This window comes from Heterocephalus glaber, unplaced genomic scaffold (genome assembly GCF_053883595.1).
Source record: "Heterocephalus glaber isolate CG9 unplaced genomic scaffold, H.glaber_assembly_v1.0 deba00001457, whole genome shotgun sequence".
In the NCBI taxonomy this organism is placed as follows: Eukaryota; Metazoa; Chordata; class Mammalia; order Rodentia; family Bathyergidae; genus Heterocephalus; species Heterocephalus glaber.
The window spans coordinates 19,119,266-19,140,016 of NW_028258305.1; the positions used below are offsets into that span (position 1 = coordinate 19,119,266).

General features: G+C 36.2%; 1 protein-coding gene across 50 annotated transcripts in view; it reads left to right on the forward strand.

Annotated features, from left to right (window-relative positions):
* Window positions 1–20,751, forward strand: part of Nrxn1 (neurexin 1) — a 1,121,547-nt gene that overhangs the window by 1,096,471 nt on the left and 4,325 nt on the right. The window lies entirely within an intron of this gene.

Below are 20,751 nucleotides of genomic sequence, written 5' to 3' on the forward strand. Positions count from 1 at the left end.
ATTCCTTAGCTGTGTGTGAGAGCTAAGCCCCTTACACAAAGGTACATTGAGAGATGAGGGTCCTAGCTTTTCACATTGATACATTGTCCACCATTTATTTTTTAAATATTAAGAAAAACCCCACCAAGAATATATATTTCAGCAAAGCACTGGAGGACAGTACACCGGGCTGCTACCTTGCTGTTCACTTTCCATTAGCTCACAACGAAATTATTGTATATAACAGTGTAATGGGCTTTCCTTTGGGTCACTTATATTAAAATTGTAAGGCTTAAAAAATTGCAGTGCATTGTGCAAAATTATCTGACCTTTCTACTGACAAAACATCTGCACCATTTCACTCTGCCAGCAAATTATCTTAAGTGATATATTTTTGAATTGTGGAAATGAGAGCATTATGGCAGTAGTGAAACAAACAGCAGGTAGAGTCCTTAGTAGATTAAATAGAGAAAGATTTGAGTCATTACATGTTTCCCTAAAATGCAAGCTGATGCATTTTACTTCTAGATGATGCATAATTTCTCCTCTTTCTTTATGATATGTTTACATCTCCTCTGATGTGATTAATACATCAGTAATATTTCCATACTGCCCTTGTGCCATTAAGTGGAAATTGTGGACCCTAAAATATAAATAAATCATAATCTGGATTTAATTCTAGATATTTATAGCTAAGTATTAGGGTCAATTCAATTAGTTTTCTTTGTCAAGTGGTATTTCTTAAAATTTAGTAATACTGTACTATATATTCACAAAATGACTATAGATATGGATTAACCACTATCTTCTAGCTCATGCCCTAGCACCCAGGAGAACTTCATGTCACAATAGAATAGCTCATTTGCATTCTTGTGAAAATTCCATTTTGAAGTAAATACACTTACTTCGGTATTGGAATAAAAACTGTTTCAAGATCCATAGCTTTCATCTCTTTTTGACTCTCACTCACCTCTGACTACGGGTGTTGGCTTCAGGCACCTAGGGAGCAGCTGCTGAGTGCTGAGGAGCAGGAATTTAGCAGTCACCTCCCAGCAAGAACAGGTGTGGAAGATGGGGCTGGGCAGGTTTCCACCCTCTCTCCTAGGCTCCACTCCACAGCCAAGACTCTCAGCCCCCCAGAAGCATCTGCTGCACTTAGCTACTAGGTCTCTGTGATCATCCACTCAATTCTCCACCTCGTGGATCTCTGCAATCCATCCTTATTGGTTCTATGGACAACTGCAGTCACTTCATGGCACCTTCTTAGGACCTTTGGACAACATCCTTCCCTTGGTCTTATTAGTAACCTCACCATTCTTTATACTAATCTAAAAAATAAAAAAGGAGGGATTTCTTTTCATCATTATTATTATATCAATTCTATGTCTTCTCCTACCCGCAAATTTTCTTTCTCCATATCTCCTAGGCACATGTACCCAATCTTTCTGATATTAATTTCCCACACTAGGACTTTTGGTCTTTTTTGCATCTCATCTTCTCTGAGATCCTCTCATATGGACTATTCCAATAACAGTGTCTGTTCTTCTGGTCTTGTGTGTATCTACGTGTATAGTTTGTTTTGTTTTCTCAATTGATTTTTTGGGGAGGTATTCAGCTTTTTCCAGCATTTTATGTAGTATTCAGTGACTATATAGATTCTTACGAATCACAATTCCTGCTGATTTTCCTCTGGCTGAACCCCTCCTTTACTGTCTGAGTGTAGGATATCTTCTTTATTCAGAGTGCTTACCTTAAGCACTTAGTAAATCCAGTGTGAGGATTGTAATTGCACTTAAAATTGTCACTTTTTCTTTCTTCTTGAGCTAAATGGCCCAATTATTCTAGCCATTGCTTATAGGTCTCATTAACCATTCCTTGGAGACTAGTCCACTCTCTCTACCTTTCTCTGTAAGACAGTGAACCTAAGAACAAGACAGTGGAGGTAGAAAAAAGTGAGATAGAGAGAGGGAGAGAGAAAGAGGAGGAAGAGCTGCTTTGTTTCCCTCTCTTCCTTTCTATTCACCCGACTTCTTTTCTTCTCTGTTAAATATCATAACGCAGTGAAATTGAGTAGCAGCTTGCCAATAGTGACTCCAGACAACCTTACTGTCCCTAACTCTTTGCCATATTTATCACTATCTTTAAAAAAAGTTTACTTTCCAGCTACTAGTTCATTCATGTATAGTTTTCATCCCTCCACATGAAGGAAAGCTCAGTGAAGCAGGAACTCTGTTTATCTTACTCCCTGCATGGCCTTCTTCCATAAGCTTAAATTCCTCCCCATTGCACCAGTCTGTTCCCAAAATAGGAGACACACATTTACTGATCCAGTCTCATGACACCTACTCTAATACTCTCACACCAAGCCTAGTGTAAACCTCTCTTTTTCTCCTTTAGAGTTTCCTTTCTTACTCCTCAGTTTTCTTTTTCTTTTTTTGGTACCAGGGATCGAACTCGAGACTTTGAGCTTGTGAGGCAGGTGGCGGAACCACTGAGCTAAATCCCTGGCCCACTCCTTGGTTTTCAGTTCATCAATTCCTACTTAATCAAGCACTTCAACTTCACCATCAGTATCTTGAGATCTTATTTCCACTGGTCTTGACAGTGTGTGCCATGAACAGATTCTCTTTCAATATTGCATTGTGTCAGTCCCATCTCCATCTACACTGGCTGTTTCTGTCCAGTTGGCTATGGTTTCCTTTTTCTATGTTCTTCTTTAGTGTTGCATGCAGTGTTGTTCTTTGGCAGAACTGGCTCTATTTATGTGACAGTTTCCTATAAAATTCTTAGTTTACATAATTTTCTTTTCTATTTCTCAACCATGATTTAGGAATAAACGTTTACTTTTTATCATGCTTGAATTTAAATGTGGTTTCATTATAGGATTCCCCTTCTAGAAGTCTTTGCTCATAAACATGCTAGTTTTCTTAAATCTCTTTTCTCCTTGCTATTTCTTTTGAATAAATATATAAAATAAACACTGGCAACGATTTTAATTGCTGGTGTTATTAGACTTTGGATACTGTTAAATATATCTTGTTAATTATTTCTGGTATCAACGAATTTTGGGAAACTGACCATTTAGGAAAATAACATTGAAGTAAATATTCACAAATGCATGTACCTAATATGTACATTTGTTACTCTTTAAGCAAGTGAAAGCAGAGCTTTGAAAAGAGATGCACAGTTACTTTTATAAGCTCATTGTCCAAATATTCTGGGTACTTCACTCTCCCCACCTATTTACAAATTAAGGCTTTCTAATCATTCATAACCTATATCTCCTTCAAAAAATGGCTTTTGCTCTGCAAATGCACCATGTTCATTTTTTAGGTGCCTTCCCAAGGCTAGTAATGAACAAACAAGAAAAAAAAATCTAGCACCTTCTTGAGTACTAGTAAATTATAGCCTTTGTTAAGTGTTTGATAAATTTAAATTACCATGTGTTTCCACTCAGAATTCCTAATGAAGAGAGAAGTGGTGTCCTTAGTTATCAGTTTCATCACTGAATCAAGTGTTACTAAGTCCTACTGGACATTCACTGTGGTTTTGAGCCCTGGGAGGAAAAAAAAGTTTAACCTTGAATTACTTTCTAACTGGACATATAGTCTTTGTTCTACCCTAGATGACATGATATCTTGGTTATTGTTTTTTTCTGATTTTCAAGTTCTTCACCTTTTTAATAACATTAAAATGTCATTTTTTTCATAAGTGTTTCAGGAATTAAAATTAATATATTTAAGGAGCTTATTGAAATGCTAGGCATAAAGTATAGCATCGTTTTTCCCGATTCAGTTACATAAAAATAATATTTGAGCTATTTTTTCCTCTTTACATAATGCTGTTACTTTTCCTGGCTGAAAATTGGCGGGCAACTGGTGAAACCACTCAGGCCTCCTGATGGGAGCCGCGCGTGTTGAAACTAGATCAGGGACAACCCCCTGGGGGCAACACATGGAACTCAATTACACTTGATTCCAGCCCACTGTCCCGCACTGTTAGCACTGGATGGTAACTTCACTTTCATCTGAACAGTGTGTTATAATATGAAATAGTGGCTGTGCAAGTCAGGAGAGCTAGCCAAACCCCATTTCTTGGTCAACAGGTAAAAATCTGAAGCAGTTATTGGTCACAATGTCAGAGGCCACCACTGTCTTAAAATGCCTGTTTTACATTGAACATGTGCCAGATAAATGACCTTTCTTCATACGTTTTTTCAAAAAAAAAAAAATACTGACCCTCTGTGCTTCTTACTCAGCCAAGAGATGTGGTTATTGGAATTTTAATATATGGAAAACATGTTGCAGAACAGTACCTTGCTTGGGGCCCGGGATTTAGCTCAGTGGTTCCGCCACCTGCCTTGAAAGTGCAGGGACTCGAGTTCGATCCCCGGTACCAAAAAAAGCAGTACTTTGCTGTCAGAGCAATACCTTGCTCATGATAAGCATTATATGAGTGTTTCCTTCTACTATTCTTTGTATTATATAATATATATATTTTCCAATGCTCCTTTTTTCACAGGAACATCTTTGTAAAACTTTTTTTTCTTTGAAACCTTAAAATTTATTTTTAGTTATTAAACTGACAAAATAGCAACACAGCAAAACCAATTGTTTCCACATAGCCTTTAATCATATCAGTACATCTTAGTTTGCCTGCTTCTAAATCGAACTCTCTCCAAACCCCTAAAGAAGTTTAGAAAGGCCAATTTTTGTGTTGATATTTGAGGTCTTCCTTAAATAAAAATGACTGTCTGATGTGGTAGCTTCCTGATGAACAACTCCAATTTATCATTTGTTACACGAAAGAACACATCCAACTTCCTGTTCCCTGGAGACACTATTTAGGACGAACAATTTCCTGTTAGATTTACCATGCTAAAAACAATGTATCGATTTGCTTTGTGTTTGTGTGTGTGTGTGGCGGGGGTAACTCATGAGATAGTGGACCACTTTCAAATCAGTTAAACTTTTGTCAAACTAGAAAAAGAAAAGCTCCATTGCATAATTAGATACAGGAAAAGAGAGGGATCATCCATTTTGTGGCATCTCAGACATTAGCTGAGCCAGTGGAGATGAGGTGATCACTACAGCCACTCAAAGGACAAATGTTTACAGCACATCAGTTCCGTCAGGTTGGTCAGGGCTCAGATAGTATGGGTAGTAATACAATATTAATCATATTTAGTGAGGATTTAGTTTGTGCTCATCATTGTTCTGGGTCCTTTGCAAACAGTATCCTACATCAGTATCCTACAACACTATTTTTGAAGCTAAGGAGATTTGGAGAGAATGAGTTCCTTAGTGTGATGTCAGAATGTCACTGAGTTCTCTAGAAAAGGTGGCCTTTTAGTTTCTTGGAACGCACAAGGTTGTTCCTCTAAAATTCAGGCACCGCACTAATACAGGATTAATTTTAAGATGTACACTTAAATAATTCCATGGCATAAATTTAAATTTGATGGCGAAAGGTCCTTTCCATGTATTACTATTCATTAGTAGAATTTGCTGCAATTACCATGTAATTATGAGTGGTTTTCCAGCGTGCTATTTTGAGGAAAGTTCAGAGGATTTCTATTGAACTGATCCCATTAACCACATTAGGAATAAAGAAATGGATATTGAACAAGGTGCATCTTTTCATTCAGTACGTAATTGCAACCATTTAAAGGAATATATCACTTATTAGATCATATTTTAAAATCCTAATTAGAGGATAATTTTGTCCTGCATTTAAATTTGGGATATTTATAATGTAATTATTCAAAAGTGAGTTTAATTAGCCCATAATAGCCAATACATTGGTGTTAAAATGGAGGGTTTTGAGCTGCAGCCAGAAAGCACTAATGAGTGTTCCATTTTCAGGAACATTAGAGCAGCTCTTGAGGACCAGGCTGGAGTCAGCACTGCAGGCCCAGCTCATCATTCAGGGTGGGGACTGGAGCTTGGGCGTGGACACAGGAACTTGTTTTCATGATGCAGTGGGCTCCTTAGATATATATACATACATCTCTATTTCTCCAGAACACTAAAGTAAAAGCAAATGAAATATAGTTAAGATAATCAATAGACATTCTTGTTTTCAGCCTTTTCATCAAAAAATTTTTTTTCAAAATTTTGTTGTCTGATTCTGTAGTTTTGTTGTCTGATTCTGTAGCCTTCAACACTTTCTCACTGATTTCTGCTCCTCAGTTGGGAAACCACCATGATTGTGTTACAGACACATTTAGCACTCATGGTGCTGAAAGGCTCCGCTGCTGTGTTTCCTTGTTTTAGGAAATTCTGTAGGAACTTCAGGTCTTGCAGCAGGAACCACTCAAAGTCTGCCTGGGCACACACTGCATAGATTTTGCTATTTTCCCAATCTTCTTGGTTTAAAGGTAAACATATCTGTGGGAGGGGTCAGGACCACCTAGTTTTGTTTGAGGCTGTATTGTAGAAACGCCTATGAGAGAACATCAAAAGTGTACATAGCATTCTGAGTCCCTCTCAAATGACTTCTTTTTTTTTTTTTTTTTTTTTTTCCGGTGGTGGTGCTGGCCTTCTCACTTGCCACTGGGCTATACCCTACCCTTATCATCCTTACTTTTCCTCTGTTTCTCCAAAGAGAGTGGGGTTAGAATGAAAATTATATCCAACAAATTAAACAGGCAAGGAAGATTTATTCAAGACTGTTGCAATAAAAGGGAATTTAGAACTCCCCCTGAGCTCAACACATTTAGGAACCAGAAAACAGAAAAGGCTACCATTTTAAAAATTTACTTACTTACTTAGTTATTTACTTACTTTTTAAAATTTTTATTAGTACATGTTTGCAGTACATAATAAGATCTAGGATAGAGAGATTTTGGCCCAATTGTGTTTGCTAAATAGCTTCACTTAAAAGAAAATAAGGTCTTTCTTCTTCTATTCTTTAGACACAAGAGGTAGTTAGTTGTACAGATTTGAGCAAGAAGCCCACTAAAGTTAGGCTCCTGCCCTTTCTAAAGAAGTTGGGAGAGGGAGGCACTTGGTCTATTGATGGCAACCTTAAAAAGGAAGGGTCCCCAGCCATTGATTTAAATACCCTTGGGTAACAAGACCAGCAAAAGGCTTTTATAAATATTTATATATCAAAGGAGATGGCAGAGAAAGAATTCACTAGTACAAATGCTATAATGAAAGCAAGACTAGAGACCTAGAAACAGGAGGAAGCTTTTCTATAGTTTGGAGAACCTGAGTTCAAATTTCTCAGCAACTAATTTCCATTCACCAACATCAGTTCCTACTATGAGACCAGCAGAAAACAAAATAACAAGCAACAGGTGTTGTTTGTTTGTGTCTTTTCAGAATTCACAATTTTTTATTTAACCAGAACTATTTTGACACCTCTGTGATTTTTTGAACTCTTTAAATGATATAATGGGATGGATGAATTTCTGTTATACTTTAGAAAGCTCTTTACAACATTTTGTGAGACTTGTGATATGCAACCGGAATTATTAGCTATGGCCTGCATTTTTTAATCAAACAGAACTAATTCAAGCCCTATCCTGGGCTCGGGGAAATTATTTAGTATTTTTGATGCTCAATTTTCAAACCTGCAAAGTGGAAGGAATATTGCTCTTATGAGATTGAAAAAAAGCGATGCACACACAGTGCTTAGCAGAGTGGCACACCCTGCATGTTTAAGGAATAATTATGATAAATCCAATGAAAGAGAGAGGAGGTGCAGCTACTAGCACTGGTTTTGGGCCAATGCGTACATTTATGCTGCCACATAGTGAGGTTCCTCCTAAGGGATACAAATTTAATCTGAGGTAAAAACCAAGCACAGCCCCTTTTGGTGTTAGAGAATAGGTTCTGTTAAAATGTCCCGAAAGATGATTAGCTGTCTATCATAATTAGCATATAAGTGAATTTGTTGGGTGAGATTAAGTATTTAAGTCTATACAGTCGATGGCTGCTAATACAGAACCTTCTTAAGGTAACAGCAAAATCTGTTCTGTAATGAGTACAGAGTAAGTTTTGAAGCAGCCACTATGTATCCAGCCTTAAAGCATTAATAGCCTGTTTCACATCACATCTTTATTAGAAAATGCTGAAATACCATAAAAGCCTTTCTAAAGTGTGACATATGTCCTGTTGTGCTTTGCAAAGACACAATGCGATGGATTTTCCTTGCTCTAAAGAATTCACCAACCTTGAAAGGAGAAATGTAGTTTAGGTTCAGAAAAATATAGGATAAGTCTGTTTCTAGGAAAATCTGAAATCTGGAAGAATTCTCTTGTAATTTGTGTCAAATACCTGTTTTGATAACTAAATTGGTTTCCTGTGGCATTTTCTGGTACCTTATTAATTACACTTCCTCAGATGCTCTCAGGGAGAAACCAGCATATTCTGAATTCCACTCCAAGGGCCATGCTGCCTCCAGGAGGAGCCAATATGTTTTCCCAGTTAGCTCCTGTGAGCCAGAAGGCAGCAAATGCTACATCCGGCTTTAGCCTGCAGGTCTCCCCTCAACACACTGCTTGCTGATGAGATCCCTGTCGTTATCCCTAGCTCCTACCCTGTCCACAGATTGTCGTAACAAGCCTGGCTGTGGTAACAAAATAAGAAAGACAGAATAGTTTATTCATTTTCCAGGTTAAAAAACAGTGTGTTGAAGAGGGCAGTACTCCCAGCATTTATTAATTAGACTTAAATAAGGAAAAGAAAAAAATCTAGGTAAAAGACAACTATAAATGCCATCACATCTACAAAGACACTAAAATATTTTGTTTCATTGAGTAAACTTGGGATGTCAAGGCTTCTGAGTTCAAATTCATATTCGGCTACCTGCTGTGCAGTCAGAAGCAAATAAACCACTATGTAACTTGACTTTTTGCATCTGCGAAATGACATGAATAATGTTAAATACTCATGTCATTGTTGTGCTGAGAGAAATGAGACCATGCCTGTAATGCACTTAGTATAATCTGCTACACAGAAACTGATGATATCAAGTAGCCTTTATTATTAGCACTACCAAATTAAGGAGTAAACAAAATAAATGGAAATAAACAACAGAGTAAATGGAAATCCCAAACTAACAAGGGGAAATACTAGTAAATGACATTTTATCATCTAGAAAGTTTTCTAAAGTTTATTTAAATCCTATAGCACTTTTCCCCATACCCACTATGAACCTAGTAGGACAGTAGCAGGAGTTGTTCAGGTTGTGATGGGGTAGGGATGATGGGACATATCATCTGCACATCTTAGTTTTGGGAAAAAAATGAATGCAAAACTCTGCCCCAGCAGAACTTCTGAAGCACAGAATGGTGCTTTCCTACTTGTTCTTGAAATCCCCTTGCTCTTCTTCCTAAAACACTTGGGAATGTTCAGGGCATGCCCACCCACAAAATCTCTGCTCCGTGACAGATATCTTGTCCTCATTATTTCCTGATTCTGGGCTTCATAGGCTTCCCACTAATGGGCTCAGAGGGGAAGCTGTCTAATCTTTCACCTTAGCTATTGCACTTTCATCATAAAAGAATTTGATCCTTTCCCAACAAAAGAAAATTGAGACAGCAATAACTTCATGATAGGAATATAAAAATGATTACCCAAAGTAAATAGACCCAGTTCCAAATCAGGAATACTGCACCTTGCTCCATTACCCAGAATGCCTCTGGCTTCACAGATGCTGCGCTGGCATCTGGATGAGGTTGCATCTCTTGCACCCAGCACACATCTGTGCAGTAGAAACTCTCCATTGGATCTGAGCCAGGGGATACCATGGGGTTCCAGAGCAGAGACAGAAAGAGGGAAAAATGAATCAACAATTTTAGAAAGCAACTCTGAAACCTTATCAAAAGAATTACTACTTCTAAGATAATAAACTGTATCATCCTCTATTACCAAATAACAGGGTCAGATGATTTATTTATGACACCTAAAAGCATACACTATCATAATAAAAGTTTAAAAGAGGGAGTAATTGAATTCATTCCAACCATAGGAGCCAGAGAACACTGATCCATTAAAGACAAACACTTCCCAACAGAAACATGCTCCACATGGAGCATACCACAATTGCTGGCCTCAAACGACATGCCCTGAGATAAAAAGGGCTGCTGTTGCCACAAGAATTCACAGGGCCCCAGTCACAAAGGGAAGTCCTCAAATACAACTGTCCCCATGGAGATACTGTTCTGGGTGGTCACTGCCACAACTGACTGAGCCATAGCACACATGATGTGTTGCAGAACTGTCTATTTGTTGGGACAGTGCTGATTCAGTACCATTTTTGTGAAAGACACAGAGAACATAATCCATCCATCCTTTTCAGAGGACTTGCACGTTTATTGTCCTGCATGATCTGATCCTTAGAGTGACAGTTTAAGTGTCACCATCACATTTCTGATGGTAGCAGAGGGTAATGAATTACCAACTGCTACTCAGCAAGTCAGGTTCCTGAACTAAAACCAGTTACCTAAGCCAATATCCTTTTTTCTATTCTGCATTGCTTTTTTAAGATTCTGTGAGAGTGTGAATCCTACAGCAAAGGACAGATAGATGACAAGAGGTGAAGTGGAGCAAAATTGGCAGGGAGTGAACTGGACAGCTGCTTAGAAAGATGCCTAAAATGCTTAATGCCTTTATATGCAACACAGTGACCAAATAGGAAATAATGACACATTTCAGTCATGAACAGACCTGCATTTGAATTTTAGCTGTGCACTTAGGAAGCCTAAACAACCTGACTTCTTTCAGACTCAGTTTCTTTTCCTATAAGGTAATGCTAACACCTTTATCACAGAGCTGTGGCATATATAAGATACTGTATGTATAACTCACAGCACAGAGCCTACATGTAATAATAATTAGTAAAAACAAAAATTGTTAACTAAGTAAAATAAGAAAAAAATAGGTGTTGTGGCAAGTCAGAAATCATCATATCTATATATCAGTTGACAAATAATGTTAGAAATACCTTCTAAGAGTGAGTTCATGTAATATTTGGGGGGGCATTAAGAAGAGGATTTTGTTAATATAACATATTTAAGTAATTTAATCCCAGAGTATTGTAGAATCTTTCATGGACCTCTTCAAAAGCCTAGCTTTACCTGTGCATCCATGAAAAAAACCAAAGACAACTTTAGCAACTTGGGAAGAGACTCAGGAGCTTTCCTATATCACACGTACGTACTACATACAAAAACACTCCTCTACACACAGTACCCATTCTTTTAGCTATAATCATGGTGCCAATTTTATTTTAAGTTTTCTCCACATTTCTGATTCAAGACCATGAAGTTTTCTTGGAATAAATCCTGTGGTTTTGTATAAGATAGATTGCTCCAATTTCTGTATGTAAAAAAGTGAAACATATCTTAAGAAAAGTGATTTCTACGTCCATGTATTTCTGGCTGTTGTAGTCAGTGAGCTTCCAGGAAGGGAAGCTATTTTGCTATCAAAAAAAGAAGTTGAGTAGAAATCAGTAATGATGAGTATCATCTACATCTCAATACATAGTTCATCTTGCATTTTCCGAAATGTAATACGTTTTGATGAGAAACACATACAGACTCTCCAGGCTCCCTAGCTTCGTAACTTACTTTCTCAGTTATTGCTGATATGAGTTTTCTTCTGCTTGACAATTACGGAAAGCTTGGTCTGACTGATGAGGCCCTTCTTCACTCCCTGATTCCAATAGCGACAGGACTAAAAGGTACCCTGCAATCCTGCGCAACTGGTCTGCTGAACTGACAGAACGAGTTCAAAGCTAGCTATCAACTGTTTGCAGCTCTGTGGATGTCAGATGATGTGTATGTACATGAATCACCCAAATGTATCAAACTGAAGACTGCTGACTAGGTTAACTTTAACTTAGTGACTTCCGTCATTGGGATCAAGCAGCACATCACTAGGAAGCATAGGAAATTAGATACAGTATTTACATTAATACCTACTGATCCCAATTCTCTGAAGCACAAGAGAAGTGATCTCGGTTTAATGATATAAATAACACACCTCTTTTATGGAAGAGATTATCTAGAGTGGGGTTTAGGTAAGTATTGAGGCAAAGTATTTTATAAGTATTCAACGTTAATGTCAGTGTTTTCCCCACATGCTTAGCACCTTTACTTGAAAGTTTAAAGGCAGGGATCCCTGAAGATCTCACTTTGTTAGTGGTAACATTCACCTAGAATTCACTGCTCAATATTTATCAACATAAAACTTTTGCTGCAGTCAGTCAGCAAACATTACTTTCAGCTAGTGTGTTCAGTCTTCATTGGAAAGTAGAGAATTGGTGACAAGATGTAGAGTCACAGGAAACTATCAGGGGTCTTACAGTCTAGCCTGACATAGAGAGAAAAACATTGAACAGCAACGTGAACACTTCCATAAGATTTCATTGTAGTACGGAACCCACACTAAAATGAGTGCTATATGGTTGAGAGATTTTATTTTTTAATTTTAGATTTTAGAGTTTAGATTCCAAAAAACAATTTGAGTTATATTCTTACCAGTGTTTACATCTCTTTCCCACTTGATTATGTGTATTTTTGCCCATTTTTTAATTGGATTTTTGTGTTCCTTCATATCAAATGATGCATTTTCCTTATATGCTAGCAGTATTTACTTTTGGCTTGTCTTAGGAACTACAATTATTTTCTCTGTCCTTTTTCATTTGGATTTCACTTTGTTAGTAATGTGTCTATAAAATATTACTTATGAGGTCAGTTACGCAGATCTTTTCATTCATGGCTTCATTCCACAGTCTGTGATCTGTATGACTAGATCCATGTCCACCTTCAAATTTCATCTCACTCTCCCTCTAAACCCTCTGTTCTGCAGCCACTCTCACTCCCATTCAGTTCCTGGAAACAAACTCCTTCCGCCAGGTCAGCCCACATATTATTCTTCTATGTTATTAGAGTCCTCTACCCAGTTTTCACTTGACTGATTTCTACTCATTTTCTGGGTCTCATCATATCAAATTCTGAAAGGACTTTCTGGCTCCCCAGTCTAAATCAGAAACCTGCTACATTCCTTCATGGTACCAACAGTTTTCCTCCATCATAAATCTCCCAGCTCTTACTTGACGTATAACTATATAATTCTTTATTGTGTGTTTCTTTACCTTGTTATGTTTCAGGGTCCATACGGGTATATGTCAAATTTGTTTGATTACCTGTTGTTCCATTCTGTCACTGAAATGTAACAACAATCACTATATATTTGTTGACAGAGATGGGAAAAGTTTTAGAGAAAACTATAAAAGATACATAAGTTAAGTAGAGGGGTAGATACTACTGAGACTAAAAAGGAAAGCGATAATTCAAGTAAGGCATGGAGGTAGAACATATTTTGGTATGGGGGGACATGGGGACAGCAGTAATATTATGGCTGTAATTTCCCTTGAAAAAAGTAAAAAACACGTGAGCAGGTCACTGAGAGCAAACCAGGAAGGACCAAGTAGTAGATATAACAGAAAGGCAATGCAGCAATGTAGCAGCAGTAGGTACATTGGTATTTTAGTAAACACCACCACGCATTCAGGGGATCCCATAAGACCCAATGGATACAATTACTATGCAAGAATTATAAGAAATTTAAGATGACTGACACGTGGACATACACTTTAGGACATATTGGATCACTGAAGAATAGGATTCTGTAAATGCCATGATACTGTGACTCCTCCCAGAGATAAGAGACAATGTGTCTACTTCTCTGTCTCTTCAGCAGAGGAAAAATGCTAGACCTAGCTGTCAAGCAGGTGTCATAGATTTATTGATTTTCAAGTTCTTTCAGAATCTCCAATTTACTAGATAAAGCCCAAGATGTGTCAAATGTGTCTTCTCTTAAACCTCTTGTTTGAGTTGCAGGAGTGAACTTTGGGATGGACAGGGTAAGGGAGAAGCTTGGGGGAAGAGAGACTTGAAACATTGAGCATCTATTGCTTCTCACAAAACCGTAACATTTGTCAAAATGATACTTATACATATCATTGTGTCCTGCTTTCCTATGAATGTGGCATTTAAATATTCTTTCTTGTGAGCACTTGCATCATAATTGCTTATTCTTGCCTGTATTGCACTAAAGCACAAAAATGGGAGAAATAATTATCTTTGGGTGGTTTTGGAGGTAGGAGGGGAAAATGTGCTAATCTCAATTCACAAATACCCCAGGAGCCTACAATTCCAATTTTCTTTTCACAGTATTAATGAAACTGGGTACTGGAAAAGCCAAATCTTCTCTGAAACCATTTTCAAGGCTTACCTAGAATTATAATAACTTCCACATTTATTATGACACAGGATAGAATTCTGTTCTAATGAGATAATTTTAGGAAACTCTTTTTCCTAGATGGTGGAGACTGAAATGTGAAAATGGTTAAGTTGAATCTATGATAAAACCAGAAACACTGGTCAAAACTCTTAGAAAATTCAATAAATGCATCTTACCAATATTTTTTTAAAAGAGTCATTGTAAGGCAAAATAGCTAACAGTTCCAGTTAGCAGAATGATACATGTAAAGTGTTATGGAGTTCTGTGATCTCTATATATGCCCCTCTTGATTTGAAATTTATAGCTCACGTTTTCTTAAACCATTGGTTTGCTTTACGTTCATAAGACTTGTAATTTCTTACAGTTCTTTTTCTTAAACCTCAAATGCCAAATGTTCATTGTCATAAATATACAGTGACGCTCATGCTTTATCCTTGAACTGACAGGGTTGATGGTTGATGGTGTACCTATACACTCACAGTCTATATTGAAGAAATAATGCCAGCTTGGAAAACTGCCTGAAAATCACAATCTCACCCTCAAAGCTAACTTTGGAAACAACATAAATATGATAAGATTACAGTGGAGGAACAGTTCATTCACATATACAAAATAATTTCATAAAAGTGACAATTTGAATGATAAAAAGAGTATGTCATGACATGTTATTGCCTTGGCAAACTCATCAGTGTTTCTTCAACCACCACATCTCATTCTGTCATAAGAATTAGGATTTCAAACAGCATTTCTCATCTAGTTTTGTAAAAACATAATTTACGAGGTTTTTTTAAAAGATTAATATTTTTCATTGTTGTTTCTAATCTCAGAAAGAATAACCAAGAATGCCAAATATTTTCCATTACAAAGTGAAACCTTTCTGGGAAAATTCCATCAGTATTCAAAAGTTTACCTTTCAGAATGCATAGTTTGCACCATCATTTGTGACTCATCTTGCTATGTCATTTTGAACTTTATAGTTTCTATTTGTAAATCCTAAAGTAAAGCTAGATAAAATCAAACAGTGAGAACTGGCACATACAGATGCTGATGCAGAGCTTAATATTGCTATCTCTACAACAAAAATTTTAAATTAGGAAACAAATACTTGTTTTAGTAAAGCTTTATAATTTTGCCTGTAAATATATTTAGAAAGTTAAATTTAAAATAATTATGACAATAAAAATAAAGACTTCTGATAAAAGTCACATTTCTGTCATGGTAGTTTCGATAACTTTCTCAACCAATTTAACATAAGTTAAAATTTTAGTGATCAAACCTTTAAATTTTATGCAGAGTAACAATTTTAGTTTTATTATTCTTTTTATATGACAAAATACTGGAATATGTCCTTTGTGTTTTCTGTACATTTTCCATACTGATTTATCATCTGATAGAAATAAATTGGTTTAGAGTATAATATGGGAATATATTAACTGTCTTAACTCTTGAAAGCATATACATACTTAAGTAATCACAATATTAATGGCATAATGAAAACATGAAAATCCCTATACCTAGCATACAGGATTCTTGATAAATCTACTAAACCAAAGTAACTCATGTAGAAAACTTCTTTAGAGTATCAAAATTTGCCAAATATTAGGAGGGGGGAGGATAAAAAGGGGGAGGGGGGAGGATAAAAAGGGGGAAGGGGGAGGAAAGGAAGGAAGGGAAGAAAGAGAGAGAATTTAAAGCTACTTTTTATTTGTTATCAGTGCCTGAGGCTCTGGAAGTTTCCACTGCCATTTGGCTGAGTGTGTAAAACGTGACTACGAATAGAAAAGAGCTCATAATCCTTGGAAGGGCTTTCTGTCCTTGCTAGTTTCATCAGCAACTTCCTCCAGGGATATCTAACTCGCACTCCACAGGCAGCCCTCTCCCTCCCATAATGTTATAATCAAATTCTTTTCAATTTAAAAAAATTTTCTTATTAGTACATGTTTGCAGTACATAATATTTACATTCCTTCTGTTGAGTGTGGCACAGGTATGTGACACATCTTAATTCCTTTTTTTGTCCCCTTTTCCTGCCTTCCCTCCCAGCTTCCCCCAACTCTAGATCCCCTTCCATTTGAGAAAGATCTATCTCCCTACTTTCTCCTATCTTTTATTTTTCTCTTTATTCATAGTTTGTGTTTTGCATATAAGAGAAGCCATGCAATATTTAATTTTGTGTTTCTGATTTATTTCACTGCACATTTGATCTCAAAATGTATCCATTTTCCTGTAGATGACCCAAGTTTATCTTTCATTATGGCGGAGTAGTACTCTGTTGTGTGTAAATATCACATTCTCTTTATCCAGTCATCTGTTGACGGCCATATAGGCCACTTCCAAGATTTAGCTATTGTGAGTTGAGCTACTATAAACATGAGTATGCACATAGCCCTATAATATGATTTCTTTTTCTTTGGGGAAGATATCTATAATAGGAATATCTATGTCAACTGGAAGATTTAGTTTTAGTTTTTTGAGTAATTTCCATACTGATTTCCATAGTGGTGGTACTAGTTTACATTCCCACCAATAATGTAGAAGAATTCCCCCATACAGACACCCTGCAGCCTTGGCAGCATTTGTTATTATTTGACTTACTGATAATAGCCATTCTTTCTGGAGAAAGATGGAATCTCAGTGTTGTTTTAATTTGCCTTTCTCTATTAACCAGCAATACTGAGCATTTCTTCATATACTTATTGGTCATTTGTACTTCTCCTGAGAAGTGTCTGTTCATTTCACTTGCTAATTTTTTATTGGGTCTCTTATTTGGGGGGCTTTAATGTTTTTGAGTTCTTTATTCTAAATATTAGTCTGCTTTCTGAGAAATAGCTGGCAAAATTTTTTCCCACTCTGTTGGTTTTCTTTTCGTTCTGTTGGTTGTTTCATTTGCTGTGCAGAATTTTTTTTGTTTTTGTTTTGAATAAGGGTCTCACTATGTAGCTCCGGCTGGCCTTGAATTCACTATGTAGTCCAGGCTGGCCTCAAACTCAAGGCAATCTTCCTGACTCAGCCTCTGGAGTGCTGGGATTACAGGTGTGAACCACCACACCCAGCCAGAAGCTTTTTAATTTGACAAAAAAGCAAAAACATACACTGGAGGAAAGGTAGCCTCTTTAATAAACAGTGTTGGGAAAACTGGTCATCCACATGCAGAAGATTAAATCTAGACTCATATCTCTCACCACATACTAAACTAAAATCAAAATGGAAAACAAAATAAAAATTTAAAAAATGGATCAAAAAATTAAATGTTGAAACAGAAACACTTGACCCACTGGAAGATGAAATAGGTAAAACTCTTGAAATCATAGCTGTAAAATGAACAGAATCCCAGCACGGAAAATAGTACCAAGAATCAACAAATGGGATTTTTCTCAAATTAAAAAATATTTTTAAGAAAAGGAAGTCTTGTTACTTATATATCTTAACCATGTATTTTTTATGTGACCCATGACAGTTCCTTCTTATCTAGTGTAGCCTAAGCTAAACAAAAGATTGGATTCTCATCAGCTAACTTGCCAACGAAAGTCAGAGTCCTTTGTGTTACTATTAAGGTGTGTGTGCTGCTCTCCCCACATCAATTCCAGTTGACTCTGAGGGGTACATGATATCAGACACTCTTCAAAGAATTGCATGGGGAAGTGTGATCCATACAATAATACATCATTGTAGTATTCTCATAACTTTATATAATGCATGGTATATACATGATATTTTACACCATGAGTCATTGAAACAGGATTTACCTAAGCCTAAATTTTATATTTCAAATACTCATTTTTAAAATTTTTTCACTGGTGACACCTATCCTTAAAATGAAATATGTATGCCACCACCAAAGTTAAACACTTGTCTATTTCTAATTAGACTCAGTCGCTTAAATACCTTGGCTTATTCAGTGACAATATCAGTCCTATTTAAGTTTGCCTTTGACCTGACCACTTGTGTCCCAAGGGCCCAATATGATAAACTGGCTATCTCACTTTACTGTTACCTCCAAATCAGAGGTAATGTTTCACCATTCAAAAGATAAAGTCAATTTGTGTGTGTGTGTTCCATTCTTTTCATCCTTCCTTTGTTCTATTTCATTTGTTTTGTAAAATGTCTTTATCACATACCTGGACAAACAAGGGGAGGAAGAGTAAAAGTAAACTTCAGTTCATTTATTCAGCTTTTAGCACAGCTGAGAAAAATATGTTGTGAATTATTTTAATTATTTTAATTATTAAAAATGTTATATTAGGGCCAGGGATTTAGCTCAGTGGTTCCAGTGCCTGCCTCACAAGCACAAGGTCCTGAGCTCAATCCCCAGTACCAAAAAAAAAAAAAAAAAGAAAATGTCGTATTAGTTTACCATGCAATGTAAAAGGAATGCAAAATTCTGAAATTGATGGATGAAACTCAAGAATTACTTAAGGATCAAAATCTCTGTTCAAAATCCTTTTTTCACATTATCACATTTAGCCTTATTAGCCATTTATAATACTTTCAACATTCAAATTAATATAAAATGTCATCAGAGATTTTTCAGTGATAATCAAAATAAAGCTTTAATAACCATCAATAAATGAAACCACATTTATACCTCATGACATAAATTTCTCTAATCTATTACTGCATGCATGAGAAAAATGTCCCGTTAAAACATATACCTTTGAATGAAATTTAAAGGAAATATCACTTAACCTCCAGATTTGACACATAAGTAGAAAAACGTTAATTAATCAATTAGATTTGGAAGCAACTGTATATCGCAAACAGATCTATAATAATACCAGTTATGGTGGTTATTAAAATTTTAATGTGTGGGCCAGGGATTTAGTTCAGTGGTGCTGATGCCTGCCTCCCAAGTACAAGGTCCTGAGTTCGATCCCTGGTACCAAAAAAAAAATTTTAATGTGATTGGAAGGAATGATAAAATGGGGGACTAGATTTCTTTGTGGGGTTTAAACTTTAGCTTTTTAAGGTTTTTCTTTTGTATTATTTTAAAAAATAGGATATTCAGAACATATGTGGAGTGCATACAGATACTTTTAGGTTTCATGTGACTTAAGCAACATTTGGGGTGGTATTGCCAAAAAGCCAAGCATATTCCTCAAACAGAAAATATTTGTCAAATGCTTAGACAGCAAAATTGAAGAATTTCAAGTTTTGTTTTTGTCTTTGCAATCTCGTTCTTTTTCCAACACACATTATTAATGTGCTACATGTAGAGCTGTTTTGAAACTGTATAAAACATATTTGAGACTTAAAATTAATATTCTTGGATAAGATAATCCATGTATTACACCAATTCCCAAGTAGAAATGTATATATTGTGTATATTCTTGCACTGGAAACTTAAAATCCTTCATTCCACTAAAATCTTCACATTTTATTTTTATGAGGTAAATGATTAGAATTATATCTGCATTCACCCCCACTTCCTCTGACAATGTGAGATAAGTGTGAAAATGGATTTCAAACGAAAGCATTCCATCAGATGGGAAAAAAAATGATTTGGGCAACACTTAAATAAAATTCTCTTTTTAGTTTTTGAGACACCATGATAAAAAACTGCTCTGCAAAGGGAGCAAGTTGAAAGTTGTCACTTAGTAGAAGTTAGCAGCTGAGCTAATTGGCACACTTTGGCAAGATGACTGTATTTAAAGGAGAAAGCCCGCCTTGGTTTGTCAGGTAGTGACAGAGTTGGTACAGTAGGTTCTATGCGTCTTGAGAGGAAATTAATTTCCTGTAATCAACTGCTGTGGATTGTAGTCTTTGTCTGCTTCTACCTTGGCCACAGAAGTGACTCCAAGGCTTTTTATTCAGCAACATTACATTGGCTTGTGTAAAACAAGCAGTGGCATCGTCAGTAGAGAATGGTTTCACCTGCTCCATTTTGTAGCTTCAGAACATAACATGTTGCTGTTTTGAGACTGAGTGCTATTCCTTTATAAGTAACTATCTTCTAAGACTTTATTTGGACAAAGAAAAGAAAATGACAGCAAAACTCTCACATTTGAACAGAAGAATATTGGCATGTTTGAAAGTGAAATTATAAAGCAATATGGCCTATATGTAATGATAAATGAAAATTATAAAGCAATATGGGCTGTCTGTAATGATAAATGATTCTCAATAATCAGAAGCTTTTACAGACATATTAAAAATTGTTAAATGACATTTAATAGTAGTGAGCTAAAAGCACAATTTTAGTCTTCTTGAATTGTTCAGTTGCTGGTGTGTATGAACACATACACAGCCATGTGTGTGCGCAATGTATACATAATATTGAGATTTTAAAATCACTTCATAGCTGACAATGAATAATGTTTGGGAAGTTAGAGGATTTTTAACTTATTACATCTGAAATATTATCTCTTTCTGAAAGAAAAGGGACAGGATGGAGATTCATGGAAAGAGAGAAAAGTGACCTAGGAGGAACAGTATATTTTCTCTCTAAAATTCTTTTTCAGTTAGAAAAAAAAAGTATTTCAAGAAAAAGAGCTGCTCATCCTCCTCTCCCTATT